At 44.5% G+C, this 13,308-nt stretch overlaps 10 non-coding genes across 10 annotated transcripts; 6 read left to right on the top strand and 4 right to left on the bottom strand.

Moving 5' to 3' along the window:
* Positions 1-530: 530 nt before the first annotated feature.
* trnad-guc (transfer RNA aspartic acid (anticodon GUC)) lies at positions 531-602 on the top strand. Its single transcript has one exon. It is a non-coding gene; the product is annotated as a tRNA-Asp (tRNA).
* A 465-nt stretch (positions 603-1,067) lies between these two features.
* Positions 1,068-1,183, bottom strand: LOC148974404 (U5 spliceosomal RNA). Its single transcript, XR_016146248.1, has one exon. It is a non-coding gene; the product is annotated as a U5 spliceosomal RNA (small nuclear RNA).
* Positions 1,184-1,569: 386 nt separating this feature from the next.
* Positions 1,570-1,641, top strand: trnad-guc (transfer RNA aspartic acid (anticodon GUC)). The gene has a single exon. It is a non-coding gene; the product is annotated as a tRNA-Asp (tRNA).
* Positions 1,642-2,106: 465 nt separating this feature from the next.
* LOC148974402 (U5 spliceosomal RNA) lies at positions 2,107-2,222 on the bottom strand. Its single transcript, XR_016146247.1, has one exon. It is a non-coding gene; the product is annotated as a U5 spliceosomal RNA (small nuclear RNA).
* Positions 2,223-2,608: 386 nt separating this feature from the next.
* On the top strand, positions 2,609-2,680 carry trnad-guc (transfer RNA aspartic acid (anticodon GUC)). The gene has a single exon. It is a non-coding gene; the product is annotated as a tRNA-Asp (tRNA).
* Positions 2,681-4,523: 1,843 nt separating this feature from the next.
* Positions 4,524-4,639, bottom strand: LOC148974400 (U5 spliceosomal RNA). The gene has a single exon (XR_016146246.1). It is a non-coding gene; the product is annotated as a U5 spliceosomal RNA (small nuclear RNA).
* Positions 4,640-6,423: 1,784 nt separating this feature from the next.
* On the top strand, positions 6,424-6,495 carry trnad-guc (transfer RNA aspartic acid (anticodon GUC)). Its single transcript has one exon. It is a non-coding gene; the product is annotated as a tRNA-Asp (tRNA).
* Positions 6,496-7,111: 616 nt separating this feature from the next.
* trnad-guc (transfer RNA aspartic acid (anticodon GUC)) lies at positions 7,112-7,183 on the top strand. Its single transcript has one exon. It is a non-coding gene; the product is annotated as a tRNA-Asp (tRNA).
* Positions 7,184-7,648: 465 nt separating this feature from the next.
* Positions 7,649-7,764, bottom strand: LOC148974397 (U5 spliceosomal RNA). The gene has a single exon (XR_016146245.1). It is a non-coding gene; the product is annotated as a U5 spliceosomal RNA (small nuclear RNA).
* A 386-nt stretch (positions 7,765-8,150) lies between these two features.
* Positions 8,151-8,222, top strand: trnad-guc (transfer RNA aspartic acid (anticodon GUC)). Its single transcript has one exon. It is a non-coding gene; the product is annotated as a tRNA-Asp (tRNA).
* Positions 8,223-13,308: the final 5,086 nt, after the last annotated feature.

Raw genomic sequence — 13,308 nt, 5'->3', positions numbered from 1 at the left:
ACTCACCTGAGGGTGGTAAGCTAATTCTATTTGAAAGGTTTTACTTTCAAGATAGCATTTGCATTGGTTTGTAAAAGTTTGGTTTATGCATGTTTGACCTAAGTTTGTGTGGCATTTCCACTATTGCATTTCCAATCTGACCAGCAGGGTTCACCAGTGTGGCCATCCGAATTCGTTGAAACATTAGAGGATGGAGCAAATGTAATAAGAATCTGCCCCATCACCAGATGACTGGCAAACCCTGTCTAAGAGGATGTCCCTGAATCCAGTAGTACGTGGAAGACCAGTGTCTAGAATTCGCATGAGATTTTTAGGAACTTTCTGGAGGCTAAATGAACAAACCCTTCATATCCTTGGATTGCAGGTGGATTCCTCCACAGGAGAGGGAGAGCTCCTCTTCCTGCCCCTCTTGGCCAAAATGAAAGGCTTAGATAACAATAACTCCCATAAAGCATGTCCAGTATTAATTGACTTCTCAACGGCTGAGCATACAATGCCGTACCGCTCAGGGACACTGCTGTGACGACCGGTCCTCGTTAGTATAGTGGACAGTATCTCCGCCTGTCACGCGGAAGACCGGGGTTCGATTCCCCGACGGGGAGGCTTCTTCTTTACCACGGACAAACACCTTGTATGAGCTCATGCTCTGCCGTGGAAACTGCTGATAAAGCCAACCCTGCCGTTCAAGTCTCACCTGAGGGTGGTAAGCTAATTCTATTTGAAAGGTTTTACTTTCAAGATAGCATTTGCATTGGTTTGTAAAAGGTTGGTTTATGCATGTTTGACCTGAGTTTGTGTGGCATTTCCAGTGTTGCATTTCCAATCTGACCAGCAGGGGTCACCAGTGTGGCCTTCCGAAAGCGTTGAAACAGTTAATCAATTTGCAATGCAATCAGTTGAAAGCTTTGAAAAGCTTTGTTTCTCCCAACACTACCCTTTTGTGATTGGTAAACCTTACAATCATTCTGCTGACCCAAGATTTGAGGTTGTGAACTGGGAAAGTGGCAATGGTTTGACCAAAACCCAGCTCCAAACAAAAAGTCTTCTGTTTTTGAACAAAGGCATTTAGCTCTACTGTGAGCAGAGCATCCAAAAATACCAATAACTCGCAAACGTTCCCCTCCACGGAAATCTTTAGTAAAAGGCGAAAGATTTATGCATGAATGAAGAGAAACTCGAGCTGTAACCATGAGTCGTTGGGACAATGTGCTATCACACACATGCCACCATGCTCAGCAAGGGTAATGTCTGGTGCAGGCTCCTCCCACCCAGCTTTTTGTCTTTTTTTGTTAAAAACAATAATATAGCCATTTCCATTAGAGGATGGAGCAAATGTAATAAGAATCTGCCCCATCACCAGATGACCGGCAAACCCTGTCTAAAAGGATGTCCCTGAATCCAGTAGTACGTGGAAGACCAGTGTCTAGAATTCGCTTGATATTTTAATGGAACTTTCTGGAGGCTAAATGAACAAACCCTTCATCTCCTTGGATTGCAGGTGGATTCCTCCACAGGAGAGGGAGAGGCATACAATGCCGTACCGCTCAGGGACACTGCTTTGACGACCGGTCCTCGTTAGTATAGTGGACAGTATCTCCGCCTGTCACGCGGAAGACCGGGGTTCGATTCCCCGACGGGGAGGCTTCTTCTTTACCACGGACAAACACCTTGTATGAGCTCGTGCTCTGCCGTGGAAACTGCTGATAAAGCCAACCCTGCCGTTCAAGACTCACCTGAGGGTGGTAAGCTAATTCTATTTGAAAGGTTTTACTTTCAAGATAGCATTTGCATTGGTTTGTAAAAGGTTGGTTTATGCATGTTTGACCTGAGTTTGTGTGGCATTTCCAGTGTTGCATTTCCAATCTGACCAGCAGGGGTCACCAGTGTGGCCTTCCGAAAGCGTTGAAACAGTTAATCAATTTGCAATGCAATCAGTTGAAAGCTTTGAAAAGCTTTGTTTCTCCCAACACTACCCTTTTGTGATTGGTAAACCTTACAATCATTCTGCTGACCCAAGATTTGAGGTTGTGAACTGGGAAAGTGGCAATGGTTTGACCAAAACCCAGCTCCAAACAAAAAGTCTTCTGTTTTTGAACAAAGGCATTTAGCTCTACTGTGAGCAGAGCATCCAAAAATACCAATAACTCGCAAACGTTCCCCTCCACGGAAATCTTTAGTAAAAGGCGAAAGATTTATGCATGAATGAAGAGAAACTCGAGCTGTAACCATGAGTCGTTGGGACAATGTGCTATCACACACATGCCACCATGCTCAGCAAGGGTAATGTCTGGTGCAGGCTCCTCCCACCCAGCTTTTTGTCTTTTTTTGTTAAAAACAATAATATAGCCATTTCCATTAGAGGATGGAGCAAATGTAATAAGAATCTGCCCCATCACCAGATGACCGGCAAACCCTGTCTAAAAGGATGTCCCTGAATCCAGTAGTACGTGGAAGACCAGTGTCTAGAATTCGCTTGATATTTTAATGGAACTTTCTGGAGGCTAAATGAACAAACCCTTCATCTCCTTGGATTGCAGGTGGATTCCTCCACAGGAGAGGGAGAGGCATACAATGCCGTACCGCTCAGGGACACTGCTTTGACGACCGGTCCTCGTTAGTATAGTGGACAGTATCTCCGCCTGTCACGCGGAAGACCGGGGTTCGATTCCCCGACGGGGAGGCTTCTTCTTTACCACGGACAAACACCTTGTATGAGCTCGTGCTCTGCCGTGGAAACTGCTGATAAAGCCAACCCTGCCGTTCAAGACTCACCTGAGGGTGGTAAGCTAATTCTATTTGAAAGGTTTTACTTTCAAGATAGCATTTGCATTGGTTTGTAATAGGTTGGTTTATGCATGTTTGACCTAAGTTTGTGTGGCATTTCCACTATTGCATTTCCAATCTGACCAGCAGGGTTCACCAGTGTGGCCATCCGAATGCGTTGAAACATTAGAGGATGGAGCAAATGTAATAAGAATCTGCCCCATCACCAGATGACCGGCAAACCCTGTCTAAGAGGATGTCCCTGAATCCAGTAGTACGTGGAAGACCAGTGTCTAGAATTCGCTTGATATTTTAATGGAACTTTCTGGAGGCTAAATGAACAAACCCTTCATCTCCTTGGATTGCAGGTGGATTCCTCCACAGGAGAGGGAGAGCTCCTCTTCCTGCCCCCCTTGTCCAAAATGAAAGGCTTAAATAACAATAACTCCCATAAAGCATGTCCAGTATTAATTGACTTCTCAACGGCTGAGCATACAATGCCGTACCGCTCAGGGACACTGCTGTGACGACCGGTCCTTGTTAGTATAGTGGACAGTATCTCCGCCTGTCACGCGGAAGACCGGGGTTCGATTCCCCGACGGGGAGGCTTCTTCTTTACCACGGACAAACACCTTGTATGAGCTCATGCTTCTGCTGTGAAAACTGCTGATAAAGCCAACCCTGCCGTTCAAGACTCACCTGAGGGTTGTTAGCTAATTCTATTTGAAAGGTTTTACTTTCAAGATAGCATTTGCATTGGTTTGTAAAAGGTTGGTTTATGCATGTTTGACCTGAGTTTGTGTGGCATTTCCAGTGTTGCATTTCCAATCTGACCAGCAGGGGTCACCAGTGTAGCCATCCGAATGCGTTGAAACATTAGAGGATGGAGCAAATGTAATAAGAATCTGCCCCATCACCAGATGACCGGCAAACCCTGTCTAAGAGGATGTCCCTGAATCCAGTAGTACGTGGAAGACCAGTGTCTAGAATTCGCATGAGGTTTTTAGGAACTTTCTGGAGGCTAAATGAACAAACCCTTCATCTCCTTGGATTGCAGATGGATTCCTCCACAGGAGAGGGAGAGCTCCTCTTCCTGCCCCCCTTGGCCAAAATGAAAGGCTTAAATAACAATAACTCCCATAAAGCATGTCCAGTATTAATTGACTTCTCAACGGCTGAGCATACAATGCCGTACCGCTCAGGGACACTGCTGTGACGACCGGTCCTCGTTAGTATAGTGGACAGTATCTCCGCCTGTCACACGGAAGACCGGGGTTCGATTCCCCGACGGGGAGGCTTCTTTTTTACCACGGACAAACACCTTGTATGAGCTCATGCTCTTCTGTGGAAACTTCTGATAAAGCCAACCCTGCCGTTCAAGACTCACCTGAGGGTGGTTAGCTAATTCTATTTGAAAGGTTTTACTTTCAAGATAGCATTTGCATTGGTTTGTAAAAGGTTTGTTTATGCATGTTTGACCTGAGTTTGTGTGGCATTTCCAGTGTTGCATTTCCAATCTGACCAGCAGGGGTCACCAGTGTGGCCTTCCGAATGCGTTGAAACAGTTAATCAATTTGCAAAGCAATCAGTTTAAAGCTTTGAAAAGCTTTGTTTCTCCCAACACTACCCTTTTGTGATTGGTAAACCTTACAATCGTGCTGCTGACCCAAGATTTGAAGTTGTGAACTGGGAAAGTGGCAATGGTTTGACCAAAACCCAGCTCCAAACAAAAAGTCTTCTGTTTTTGAACAAAGGCATTTAGCTCTACTGTGAGCAGAGCATCCAAAAATACCAATAACTCGCAAACGTTCCCCTCCACGGAAATCTTTAGTAAAAGGCGAAAGATTTATGCATGAATGAAGAGAAACTCGAGCTGTAACCATGAGTCGTTGGGACAATGTGCTATCACACACATGCCACCATGCTCAGCAAGGGTAATGTCTGGTGCAGGCTCCTCCCACCCAGCTTTTTGTCTTTTTTTGTTAAAAACAATAATATAGCCATTTCCATTAGAGGATGGAGCAAATGTAATAAGAATCTGCCCCATCACCAGATGACAGGCAAACCCTGTCTAAAAGGATGTCCCTGAATCCAGTAGTACGTGGAAGACCAGTGTCTAGAATTCGCTTGATATTTTAATGGAACTTTCTGGAGGCTAAATGAACAAACCCTTCATCTCCTTGGATTGCAGGTGGATTCCTCCACAGGAGAGGGAGAGGCATACAATGCCGTACCGCTCAGGGACACTGCTTTGACGACCGGTCCTCGTTAGTATAGTGGACAGTATCTCCACCTGTCACGCGGAAGACCGGGGTTCGATTCCCCGACGGGGAGGCTTCTTCTTTACCACGGACAAACACCTTGTATGAGCTCGTGCTCTGCCGTGGAAACTGCTGATAAAGCCAACCCTGCCGTTCAAGACTCACCTGAGGGTGGTAAGCTAATTCTATTTGAAAGGTTTTACTTTCAAGATAGCATTTGCATTGGTTTGTAAAAGTTTGGTTTATGCATGTTTGACCTAAGTTTGTGTGGCATTTCCACTATTGCATTTCCAATCTGACCAGCAGGGTTCACCAGTGTGGCCATCCGAATGCGTTGAAACATTAGAGGATGGAGCAAATGTAATAAGAATCTGCCCCATCACCAGATGACCGGCAAACCCTGTCTGTAGCCTAGTTCACACTACGTGATTTTAAGCCCGATTTAAGCCCGATTTGCAAATCGTTGAGTCGCCGACAAGTCAGGGTGTTATCGCGTGCAAATCGCGGGCGATTAGCGGACGATTAACGCTCGCCAATCCGTTAGTGTGAAAGAGCCAACAACGCATCAAAGACAGCTCGCAGACAGCTCGCAGACAGGTCACCGAGCTCAGAAAAATATCTAGCCTGCTAGATATCTCGAGCAGTCGCGCGACTCAATCTCAGTGATGTCATGAGTACAGCCAATCATAGCAACGCATGGGTTGAGGACACCAGGTAAATCTTACTTTTTCTTTTTTGCATTTTTTTCTCAGAGCAGCATATCGTCGGGCAAACAGTGTGCAGCACTAGTTTCTGTCTGACGTCCATATTCGCGTGTTGTGTTCTTCTCTGTAGTTTCGCGTCATTTCTGGTTCGTTTTATTGCGTGGTTTTTCGTTACAAAACATGGTTTCTAGACCAGATAGAATCGTGTTGTTGTCAACTCGTTATTTGTTTGATTATTTTCAGGATTTAGACCGTACTATAGTACTGAAACAGCTCTCATTGAGTCACAAATGATATGCTCTTATCATCCGATCGTGGTTGTATCTCTATGTAGTGCGTTGTTAACTCGTGTGAGTTACCTCCTGTTGTGGATCAATCACGTTGTGTTCTGTGGTGTGAACAGCTAAACAACTTGAACACTCATGATTTCACTGAGAGCAAGTCATGTAATGTGAACTGCACAGTTCAGCCCAACATTTTAAAATCATGTAGTGTGAACTAGGCTTAAGAGGATGTCCCTGAATCCAGTAGTACGTGGAAGACCAGTGTCTAGAATTCGCTTGATATTTTAATGGAACTTTCTGGAGGCTAAATGAACAAACCCTTCATCTCCTTGGATTGCAGGTGGATTCCTCCACAGGAGAGGGAGAGGCACACAATGCCGTACCGCTCAGGGACACTGCTTTGACGACCGGTCCTCGTTAGTATAGTGGACAGTATCTCCGCCTGTCACGCGGAAGACCGGGGTTCGATTCCCCGACGGGGAGGCTTCTTCTTTACCACGGACAAACACCTTGTATGAGCTCGTGCTCTGCCGTGGAAACTGCTGATAAAGCCAACCCTGCCGTTCAAGACTCACCTGAGGGTGGTAAGCTAATTCTATTTGAAAGGTTTTACTTTCAAGATAGCATTTGCATTGGTTTGTAAAAGTTTGGTTTATGCATGTTTGACCTAAGTTTGTGTGGCATTTCCACTATTGCATTTCCAATCTGACCAGCAGGGTTCACCAGTGTGGCCATCCGAATTCGTTGAAACATTAGAGGATGGAGCAAATGTAATAAGAATCTGCCCCATCACCAGATGACTGGCAAACCCTGTCTAAGAGGATGTCCCTGAATCCAGTAGTACGTGGAAGACCAGTGTCTAGAATTCGCATGAGATTTTTAGGAACTTTCTGGAGGCTAAATGAACAAACCCTTCATATCCTTGGATTGCAGGTGGATTCCTCCACAGGAGAGGGAGAGCTCCTCTTCCTGCCCCTCTTGGCCAAAATGAAAGGCTTAGATAACAATAACTCCCATAAAGCATGTCCAGTATTAATTGACTTCTCAACGGCTGAGCATACAATGCCGTACCGCTCAGGGACACTGCTGTGACGACCGGTCCTCGTTAGTATAGTGGACAGTATCTCCGCCTGTCACGCGGAAGACCGGGGTTCGATTCCCCGACGGGGAGGCTTCTTCTTTACCACGGACAAACACCTTGTATGAGCTCATGCTCTGCCGTGGAAACTGCTGATAAAGCCAACCCTGCCGTTCAAGTCTCACCTGAGGGTGGTAAGCTAATTCTATTTGAAAGGTTTTACTTTCAAGATAGCATTTGCATTGGTTTGTAAAAGGTTGGTTTATGCATGTTTGACCTGAGTTTGTGTGGCATTTCCAGTGTTGCATTTCCAATCTGACCAGCAGGGGTCACCAGTGTGGCCTTCCGAAAGCGTTGAAACAGTTAATCAATTTGCAATGCAATCAGTTGAAAGCTTTGAAAAGCTTTGTTTCTCCCAACACTACCCTTTTGTGATTGGTAAACCTTACAATCATTCTGCTGACCCAAGATTTGAGGTTGTGAACTGGGAAAGTGGCAATGGTTTGACCAAAACCCAGCTCCAAACAAAAAGTCTTCTGTTTTTGAACAAAGGCATTTAGCTCTACTGTGAGCAGAGCATCCAAAAATACCAATAACTCGCAAACGTTCCCCTCCACGGAAATCTTTAGTAAAAGGCGAAAGATTTATGCATGAATGAAGAGAAACTCGAGCTGTAACCATGAGTCGTTGGGACAATGTGCTATCACACACATGCCACCATGCTCAGCAAGGGTAATGTCTGGTGCAGGCTCCTCCCACCCAGCTTTTTGTCTTTTTTTGTTAAAAACAATAATATAGCCATTTCCATTAGAGGATGGAGCAAATGTAATAAGAATCTGCCCCATCACCAGATGACCGGCAAACCCTGTCTAAAAGGATGTCCCTGAATCCAGTAGTACGTGGAAGACCAGTGTCTAGAATTCGCTTGATATTTTAATGGAACTTTCTGGAGGCTAAATGAACAAACCCTTCATCTCCTTGGATTGCAGGTGGATTCCTCCACAGGAGAGGGAGAGGCATACAATGCCGTACCGCTCAGGGACACTGCTTTGACGACCGGTCCTCGTTAGTATAGTGGACAGTATCTCCGCCTGTCACGCGGAAGACCGGGGTTCGATTCCCCGACGGGGAGGCTTCTTCTTTACCACGGACAAACACCTTGTATGAGCTCGTGCTCTGTCGTGGAAACTGCTGATAAAGCCAACCCTGCCGTTCAAGACTCACCTGAGGGTGGTAAGCTAATTCTATTTGAAAGGTTTTACTTTCAAGATAGCATTTGCATTGGTTTGTAATAGGTTGGTTTATGCATGTTTGACCTAAGTTTGTGTGGCATTTCCACTATTGCATTTCCAATCTGACCAGCAGGGTTCACCAGTGTGGCCATCCGAATGCGTTGAAACATTAGAGGATGGAGCAAATGTAATAAGAATCTGCCCCATCACCAGATGACCGGCAAACCCTGTCTAAGAGGATGTCCCTGAATCCAGTAGTACGTGGAAGACCAGTGTCTAGAATTCGCTTGATATTTTAATGGAACTTTCTGGAGGCTAAATGAACAAACCCTTCATCTCCTTGGATTGCAGGTGGATTCCTCCACAGGAGAGGGAGAGCTCCTCTTCCTGCCCCCCTTGGCCAAAATGAAAGGCTTAAATAACAATAACTCCCATAAAGCATGTCCAGTATTAATTGACTTCTCAACGGCTGAGCATACAATGCCGTACCGCTCAGGGACACTGCTGTGACGACCGGTCCTTGTTAGTATAGTGGACAGTATCTCCGCCTGTCACGCGGAAGACCGGGGTTCGATTCCCCGACGGGGAGGCTTCTTCTTTACCACGGACAAACACCTTGTATGAGCTCATGCTTCTGCTGTGAAAACTGCTGATAAAGCCAACCCTGCCGTTCAAGACTCACCTGAGGGTTGTTAGCTAATTCTATTTGAAAGGTTTTACTTTCAAGATAGCATTTGCATTGGTTTGTAAAAGGTTGGTTTATGCATGTTTGACCTGAGTTTGTGTGGCATTTCCAGTGTTGCATTTCCAATCTGACCAGCAGGGGTCACCAGTGTAGCCATCCGAATGCGTTGAAACATTAGAGGATGGAGCAAATGTAATAAGAATCTGCCCCATCACCAGATGACCGGCAAACCCTGTCTAAGAGGATGTCCCTGAATCCAGTAGTACGTGGAAGACCAGTGTCTAGAATTCGCATGAGGTTTTTAGGAACTTTCTGGAGGCTAAATGAACAAACCCTTCATCTCCTTGGATTGCAGGTGGATTCCTCCACGGGAGAGGGAGAGCTCCTCTTCCTGCCCCCCTTGGCCAAAATGAAAGGCTTAAATAACAATAACTCCCATAAAGCATGTCCAGTATTAATTGACTTCTCAACGGCTGAGCATACAATGCCGTACCGCTCAGGGACACTGCTATGACGATTGGTCCTCGTTAGTATAGTGGACAGTATATCCGCCTGTCAAGCGGAAGACTGGGGTTCGATTTCCCGATGGGGAGGCTTCTTCTTTACCACGGACAAACACCTTGTATGAGCTCATGCTCTGCCGTGGAAACTGCTGATAAAGCCAACCCTGCCGTTCAAGACTCACCTGAGGGTGGTAAGCTAATTCTATTTGAAAGGTTTTACTTTTGCAAATTGATAAACTGTTTCAACGCATTCGGAAGGCCACACTGGTGACCCCTGCTGGTCAGATTGGAAATGCAACACTGGAAATGCCACACAAACTCAGGTCAAACATGCATAAACCAACCTTTTACAAACCAATGCAAATGCTATCTTGAAAGTAAAACCTTTCAAATAGAATTAACTTCTCAACGGCTGAGCATACAATGCCGTACCGCTCAGGGACACTGCTGTGACGACCGGTCCTCGTTAGTATAGTGGACAGTATCTCCGCCTGTCACGCGGAAGACCAATTTGCAAAGCAATTAGTTGAAAGCTTTGAAAAGCTTTGTTTTTCCCAACACTACCTAGCCTAGAAATCTTTTTGAAATAATTAAAAAATTATTTTGCAGCAAAGTGTGGTCTAGCAACTCTCCATAGACGTTTTAGCTGGAATAACTCAACTCTGGTAGGGCCAATCACATCGTGTATAGAGTCGGCGGGCGGGCTTAACATAATGACGACAGAGTTGAGCCGGTCAGAGAAAGCTCGGACATATCCGGTTTGAACCAAGCGTGCCGCACAAGCCCTCAAAAGTGAAGCCAAAACGTCTCGATCGCCCCCCTGTGACCGGTCCTAGTATAGCTCATAACCCCCGCCTCCCCATGTTATTCAATGGGACGCGAGACCAACTAAACAATTACACTTCACATATCCTTTTTCCAAAGATAGTTTTCTTCATTTACTGTAGTTTCTGTAGTTACATCACGTTGATGTAATTTCAAGTGTTCGTTTTTAAAATAAGTTTGTTTTTAGTTAGTTATGTGATGATCATGATTGACAGCTGTGATTGACAGGTTCTCTGTGCGAGGTAGTCACTGAAAGCACCAGCGGACTTTTTTTAATAATGTTGATTATGTGGTTAGTAGTTGTATTTACCTTATTTTAACGAGGTTTTGCAATCAGCAGACATCATTGGAGAAGAACGAAGCGGACAGAGTACACTTAATGAAAGTGCGGGGTGTGTGCTTGCGTTTGATTCAGCGAGAATGAGGGCGCGGCCTTGATTTCGCGGCTTTACTTCCTGCTCACGACTGCGCATGACTGGTCCCGAAACACACAAGTGCGCAGACTCAGGTCCCAAGATGTCAGCGTCATATCTAGACACTGGCGGCTTCGGTTCTCTCTGATGGAAAAGAGCGAAGGGGTGTCGTCCATCTTTTTTTACAGTCTATGGTTTGAACCCAGATAGCACAAGGCTGTTTGATCTCCTATTTACATCTGGAAGACGTATTTTAAAGAGTGTTTGCTCATCTGCAAGACGTCTATAACGCCCGTTTCACACATACTCCGTTTGCAGTCCGTATTTTTTTCCGTACCCATGTTAACAGGTTAGAGCTTTCACACTGCACGCGGATGCAGTCCGTCGATCCGTTCCAGTTGCGGTGTGTATACAGCAGTGCAGAGATCGTTTCCGTACCGAGTCTATTTCTGCTGTGCTGCAAACGCAGAAATAAAGTGACAGCGCACGGTTCGTGGTCAAAATGAACTCAGATTGACCTCGAAATGTAGTAGTTTCACCATAAATGCATTTAATTCAATAAAATGTAGTAATCTCTCCATAAAGGTATTTAATTGTTTCATATTTTTATTTTAAGACATCTTAATATATAAGTAATGCATGGAATTGTATGCATTCGTTGTTTAAATCGTGTTTAAACGAGCATGCGTCCATTCAAGTTTGTAAAAGAGAATCGCAAAGCCATGGCAAAACTTTTATTAGGGGTTCAAGCACGAAGTGCTGAAACCCTATTGTAATTGTATTGATTTTTATTAGGGGTTCAAGCACGAAGTGCTGAAACCCTATTGTTTTTGTACTGATTTTTAGGGGTTCAAGCACGAAGTGCTGAAACCCTATTGTTTTTGTATTGATTTTTATTATTATTATTATTATTATTAGGGGTTCAAGCACGAAGTGCTGAAACCCTATTGTAATTGTATTGATTTTTAGGGGTTCAAGCACGAAGTGCTGAAACCCTATTGTAATTGGTAGGATTTTTATTATTATTATTATTCTGCCGTAAAACGCATCGTGCAGACCAAACCGTAAGAGCCAGAGCTCTGAAACTTTGTCAGATGGTAGTACAAAAATCGAGGAGAGGTTATCAAATTATGAGCCCGATTGGCCCATAGGTGGCGCTATAGCGACCAATTGCGCGAAACTGCTCATAACTCCTAGACCGTAAGTCGTACACTCAAGTGTCTCATATCGTTGGAAAGCTGGCCACCTGACGAAAAAAACGTATATCTCCGATTTCATTTCCGGTATGCAAATTTTTCCGCCATTTTGAATTTTGTCAAAAAACTACTTTTACAAACTAGTCCCTGGTTTTTTACCCGATCGGAACCAAACCAGTGCATACATGTTCTATGGAGTCTGAATATCAATAATTATCAAAAAAATGTTGAAATTTCTTTTTCCGGTCGCTAGGGAAAGCAAAATAAACGTTGAGGGAGGAGCCTATTTTACAAAAATGGCTATAACTCGAGAAGTAAATGAGATATCTTCACCAAACTCAAAACACTTGTGTAGGAGGACATTTTAAGGTCACAGTAAAAAAGCGGCGTTGATTGGCCACATGGTGGCGCTATAACATTAAAAAAACATAAAAAGGGCTATGACCACATGACCTTTACCCCAATTGACTTGAAAATTGTTATGCAGTGTCTTGGACCAAGGCCCCATGTATGTGTCTGAGAACATTGGCGTATCTCAAAAAACATGGCCGCCATCGGTCAATGAAGTTTGAGCACCTATGAGACAGGGTTAACGGAGGCCGATCGGAACGAAACTCGATGGGCATGTTTGACTCATGGCCCTAGAGGTCTGTAAGAATTTTGAAAAAAATCGGCCACTAGTTGGCGCTAACGAGTTTTATGGCTCTGTAATCACGTGTTGTTGCGCACATCCCCACGAAATGCATATCATTCGATAGATCTCCTCATGATGAACAACTTTGCCTCTAGAACCATTGCTGTCAATCAAATCGTTTATTAAATATTCACGAATATGTTAAAAACCTACTTTTGCGAACTAGTCCCTGGTTTTTTGCCCGATCGGAACCAGACCAGTCTAGGATAATTCTTTGGACTCTCTAGATCAATAATTATCAAAAAAATGTTGAACTTTTTAAATTTGCGCATGGTGTTAAATGGTCATTTAGAAAAGGGGCGTGAGAAAATGCACCCAAAAGCCTATAAATCCTAAATGAAAACTCAGAACTTCACAGAAATTGATGAGCTTATGTGTCATAACATGCCGAAGAAGCATGCAAAGTTTCATTGAGATCGGACTATAGGTGGCGCTATAACTGTTAAAAAGCTTTAAAACCATATGTTTCCTATGGTAAATTGCCAGTATTGGCTGTAAAAAATTTGAGCACCTATGAAACAAGGTTATCGAAGGCCGATCGCAACGAAACACGATGGGCATGTTCAACTCATGGCCCTAAAGGTCTGTAACAATTTTGAAAGAAATCGGCCATTAGTTGGCGCTAACGAGTTTTATGGCTCTGTAATCACGAGGTCTTGCGCACATCCCC

Source organism: Pimephales promelas, chromosome 13 (assembly GCF_988280905.1).
Source record: "Pimephales promelas chromosome 13, fPimPro1.hap1.1, whole genome shotgun sequence".
Classification (NCBI taxonomy): domain Eukaryota; kingdom Metazoa; phylum Chordata; class Actinopteri; order Cypriniformes; family Leuciscidae; genus Pimephales; species Pimephales promelas.
Note: the sequence above shows the minus strand (reverse complement) of the source record. Positions and strands in the feature narration are given on the sequence as shown.